The sequence below is a fragment of the Artemia franciscana genome, chromosome 14 (genome assembly GCF_032884065.1).
Source record: "Artemia franciscana chromosome 14, ASM3288406v1, whole genome shotgun sequence".
Classification (NCBI taxonomy): Eukaryota; Metazoa; Arthropoda; class Branchiopoda; order Anostraca; family Artemiidae; genus Artemia; species Artemia franciscana.
In genome coordinates this window covers 36235149-36241148 of record NC_088876.1, presented here as the reverse complement: position 1 = coordinate 36241148, position 6000 = coordinate 36235149, and positions in this window count along the sequence as shown.

Here is a 6000-nt window from a genome sequence, read left to right as displayed (position 1 = left end):
AAATTTATTTTAGTTAATCTGTTCAAAAGCATACCTACCGAGCAACTCCACACGTAAATCAGACTTAAACTAGTCAAGGCTACCTATTTCCTTGATATCTATATTCAGTTTATTCCAAAGTTTTGAAGCTCTGTAAATAAGTGAAAAAGAAGACCTACTTGAAACTAATCGAGGAACCTCAGTATTACCTCGTATCCGAGTAATGTGGTGGTGAACATCAGACCTCCCACAAAATATTCCTGTAAAACAATCAGGAAGGCTATCACTGTAATACTTATATATATATAAATCAACGTATAAAAATCACGTAATCCAGCTGCAGGCATTATATTTAAATCTCTATACACAGGCCTCAAAGACTCCTGGTTCCCAACACCACAAAAAACTCGGATAGCATTATTCTGGATCAGACGGATTGGACGAACTATCGAAGGGAAAGTACCAAGCCGAATCGACGAGAAATACAAAATGTAAGGGTGAATCAGGGAAAAATATAACAATCGTAGAACATTTGGGGGGAAAATATGTTTTAATTTGCGCATGATACCTAAGTTACGTGACAATATTTTCGAAACTGACTTCACATGATCTTTAAATGATAGGGTTTCATCAACATTGATTCCGAGGTATTTGGTGAATTTTGTTCGTTTAATACTTCCCCGCTCCGAAATTATTTCCGTAAACCAAGGGTAAAAATTCGGAGATCGAGAGAAAATAATAAAATTTGACTTATCTATATTCAGGTCAAGGTGGTTTATTTTAAGCCATGTACATATCCTGCTCATTGCTGCATTTATCGTTGACATGAGCAGTTGTTCTGTAGGGGCAACACACACCAAGGTTGTATCATCAGCAAATAAGGGCATAGTAAGCTGGGTCTTACTCGGACCATTGTCAACAAAGTCGTCAATTCTGGGCAGAGCTTTCACAACATGCGGTAGATCATTAATAAAAATTAAAAACAGAGTCGGACCCAGTATGGATCCTTGGGGAACCCCCCAATTAACAACATTTTTACTAGACGAAAATCCTTGTAAATTGACATACTGGTGTCTATTATGAAGATAACTGCAAAGCAAACCCAATGTAGCACTCCTTAATCCAAAAATTCACATTTTTTTAATAATATTCGATGGTCAACAGTGTCAAACGCCTTAATTAAGTCCAAAAATACACCAGCTACCCTAAGCTTTTTATCAAGAGCATCATTAATTATAGTAGTAATAAATGAAATCGCCATTTCTGTTGTTCTGCCCTTCCTGAAACCAAACTGATTTGGATGTAGAAGTTTATGACGCTCCAAATGCTCATAAATTCTAATATTAATACATTTTTCTAAGACTGGTGAAACAACAGGTAATAATGAAATTGGTCTATAATTCCCCAAATCATTCTCATTACCACCCTTAAACACAGGAGTTATTCTTGCAATTTTAAGACAATTGGGGAACTTCCCTTGCTTAAAGCAAGCATTAATAAGGGATGTTAATTTATGTGAAATGCTTGGAAACGCGGCTTTTAAAACAAGAAGGTTAATGGAATCACTCCCAGCCGAAGAACTTTTCATCTCAAAGATAATCTTACGAACTTCATCATGAGTGACAGGTCTTAGATACATTGATACATCGACAGAAGTACCCATAAAAGTCTCAAGCGGAGGATCATTATGAAAAGCTACTATATATATTTGAAAAAGCTCTTTTTTGGGAGTTTAAAAAAAATGATTTCTGTTCGTTTTTTATTTCTAAAGTTTGTTATTGGTTAATAAAATGAATACTGCTCCAGTTTTTACGTCTTTGACTTATGAACATAAATATTCGATTCTGATTTATTAGTTCTAATATGCAACTTTTAAACTTCGAGCATCCTCCTCAACGACTCCTAAACGTTTCAACTAGATGCCATTAGCCGTTCTTGAGATATTGTATACATACCCATTCGATATCTGGGCAGTGTTTCGACTATAGGGATTTCCCCCCTAAAATGGGGGTTTTTAAGTCTTTTAGGGGCGAGAGTTTTTTTTTAGGGATTTGGGGATTTTCTAGGGATTTTTCCTCTCTCATGGACTTTTAGGGAAATTTTTGGGGGTTTTCCTTTAATTTGTTCATCGTCATCATCTTCTTGATCAGAAAAGCAAGATAATTCGATTTAGGATCTGTTTCCTTGCGAATTAAACTTGGAATCACAGAGACGAACTTCTTCAGTTGCTTAAAAAATTTTAACACCACACAGATTTTTGAGATGTACAGGAGTCCTAAGTAACAAACCAGCAACAAAGAACTGTTTGAAACAGTTCCATGCTGATGTAAGCTTCAAACAATAATTTCAGCTTGGACTGTTCTCGATTAATGAAGTCATATGGTTTGTCATTTTTGGGTTGTTTTTTCATAAGATTATTTGGTAGAGAGCATGTTATTTTTTTACAGGTCAGATAAATAAAGTTATAATATATTTTGATAGTTTTATAGGGTACGTAGTTGTTCTTACTGTAGTAAATTTTTTTGACAAACATTGCATGTACGATTCTTTTTCTCTACAGTACTTGTATGATTTTTACGATTTTTGTGTAAAATCAAAAAAACTTGAACTCGAGCTTGTAGCCAGCTTTATAAGTACTGACGTGAATAATGGAGGTAAGCTATAACTATTCAAACACCTCTCTTACCGTTTCATTATCCTAGTTTTTAACAGACAAACAAACCGACAGCCATTTTCTAAAAACAATGGCACATGTAGGAATAAATGGATTGTGTGTTTTTGGCAAGCCTACGTACCCAGGGGAAAATCATGAACCTTCATACTTTAATTGGTAAATTTTTTGTTGTTCATTTTTTTGACTTACAAATAAAGTGAAAATACCACGTCTTTTTATCGATGTGAACAATCGGAAGTTTTAACTTCCTCTTGAAAACGTTTACTTGGGTCCGGACGGACCAGATTCCCTCTGTACGTCAAGGTCAGATACCGCCGTCCCCCCTGATTCAATCGAAGTAGTTCTCAAAGCTGCGCAGGCGTTCCATATCAAAGCAGTAGGCCAGATACAGAAAAGGTTCCATTTCGAAGACGACATTTACAAATATGCTGGAATGGTTGACCCAGTGTCAGCTCAATCACTTCAGCCTGCCTCTCTGCTACCTTTTGTTAGGAAGTATGGACAGATCCCATGGGACGGAACCAAAACCGAGCAGGAGTGGAGGAGGCATAGGTTCATCGATATTGAAAACGTCAAAACAATGGATGCCGTGACCTGCTGGTGTTAGGTATTGGTGAAAAAAAAAATGCTGCCGGAACAGAATTTTTATCCAACCTGAAACCAGCAGTATTATTTATTTCCACTGTTTCATTTTCAAATGTCAATGTCGAGAGGTTTTTCAGTGCTTTAAAAGTAGTAAAAACTGACCGTCAGAATAAATTGAAAACATAAACTTTGCGGGGGATTCTAAAAACAAAATATGGAATGAAAAGGGCTCAAGAAAGTGTGGAATGTGAAGATGATCAGTTACTTCACCACATAAGAACGGTGAAAGCTTCGCCACCATACAAAAAATGTTGAAGACATATCATGGGAAGATAAGGTCTGATTACGTTTTACAAGTTACGATTGAACAGTATTAAACATCTTGTACTGTAATTGTACTGTATTACATTTTCTTTTCTATTTGCTTAATATTATTTGGAGTATATTTGAAGCTATTTGTATTTAGCTGATGATTAAAAAGCACTTTAAACGGCATGACAAGACATTCTATTATGGTAGTGATAGCTAGACTTCAATCTAAGAAGCCAGATAGGGAGAAGCGGTTTAGGGAGTAATGGGAGATTTTTAGGGATTTTGGAACTGAAGATGGGGATTTCTAGGGATTTTTCAGCTCTTTATTAGGGATTTAAAAAAATTAGAAAGTGGAAATACTGCATCTGGGATGGGAATATTACTTTTCAATTGAATAACCTTATCTGTTTCTGAGATATTTCAAATATTGTACACTTTTTTTTTTTACAACTCAGGACAAACATACTCAGGCCGGGATTGACGCATAGGCCCAGTGCACCCGGGCCTAGAGGCATACAAAACCGAGAGGCGCCAAAAATACTGCACGATTTTTTTCTCGTGTGATTTATTGTCAAAGTGTCAAGTGCACTTTGCATATGCGTCGCCTATTCACAGAAAAGTGATTTGAAAACAACACAGGAATTCCGTAGCCACTTATAAACTATTAGATCAAACAGTTCGTGGTAACGAACTGTAGTAAGGAGCGACCCGGCTCAATAGTAACCAAAACTCTAAAAAATGGAATTTTGGTACCAATAGCTACATCAAAAGAATCGTATTTTAATGCTGGTTTTAAATATAAAAGTTTCATCAAGTTTAGTCTTACCCATCAAAAGTTACGAACCTGAGAAAATTTGCGTTATTTTAGAAAATAGGGGGAAACGCCCCCTAAAAGTCATAGAATCTTAACGAAAATCACACCATCAGATTCAGCGTATCAGAGAACCCTACTGTAGAAGTTTCGAGCTCCTATCTACAAAAATGTGGAATTTTGCATTTTTTGCCAGAAGGCAGATCACGGATGCGTGTTTATTTGTTTTTTTGTTTTTTTGTTTTTTTGTTTTTTTTTTCTTTTCCCCAGGGGTGATCGTATCGACCCAGTTGTCCTAGAATGTTGCAAGACTGCTCATTCTAACGGAAATGAAAAGTTCTAGTGCCCTTTTTAAGTGACCAAAAAAATTGGAGGGCACCTAGGCCCCCTCCCACGCTAATTATTTTCCCAAAGTCAACGGATCAAAATTCTGAGATAGCCATTTTATTCAGCGTAGTCGAAAAACCTTATAACTATGTCTTTGGGGACGACTTACTCCCCCACAGTCCCCGTGGGAGGGGCAACAAGTTACAAACTTTGACCTGTGCTTACATATAGTAATGGTTATTGGGAAGTATACAGGCGTTTTCAGGAGAATTTTTTTGGTTTTGGGGAGGGGTTGAGAAGAGGGGGATATGCTGGGGGAACTTTCTTTCGAGAATTTGTAATGGGAGAAGAAAATTTCCATGAAGGGAGAGCAGGATTTACTAGCATTATTTAAAAAAAAAAAAAAAATTAAAAAATAAAAGTGAAAAAGCTTTTTAAGCTGGAAGTAAGGAACAGAAATAAAACTTAAAACAAACAGAAATTATTACCCATATGAGGGGCTCACCTCCTTCTAATACCTCGCTCTTTACGCTAAAGTATTTTCAGTAATTTCAACTACTTATTCTACGGCTTTTGTGATTCAGGGGGTCATTCTTAATGAATTGGGATAAAATTTAAGCTTTAGTGTAAAGAGCGAGGTACTGACGATGGGGAGAATCCCTTCATATATGTAATAAAAACATGAGAATACAAAGGTTCTTTACGTAAGCTAATTTATAAGTTACGTAGATCTTTTACCAATAAAAAGATTCGTAAAAAATTAAAAGTTCTAGTTGCCTTTTTAATTAACCAAAAAATCGGGGGGCAACTAGGCTTCGTCCCCCGCTCTTTTTTTCTCAAAATCATTCGATCAAAATTATGAGAAAGCCATTGAGCCAAAAAAAAAAAAATATACAAATTTCGTTTTGATTATTCCTCTGCGGAGAGCCAAAATCAAAACATGCATTGATTCAAAAACGTTCAGAAATTAAATAAAAAAAACAAGTTTTTTTAACTGAAAGTAAGGAGCGACATTAAAACTTAAAACGCACAGAAATTACTTCGTATATGAAAGAGGCTGCTTCCTCATCAACGCCCCGCTCTTTACGCTAAAGTTTTTTACTGTTTTAAAAAGAAGAATTCAGAGAAAGAGTCATACTTTAGCGTAAAGAGCGGGGCGTTGATGAGGAAGCAGCCTCTTTCATATACGAAGTAATTTCTGTGCGTTTTAAGTTTTAATGTCGCTCCTTACTTTCAGTTAAAAAAACTTGTTTTTTTTATTATCTCACAAGAATGACTACTGAGAGATCTGTATCACCTCTCTCTTGCATTG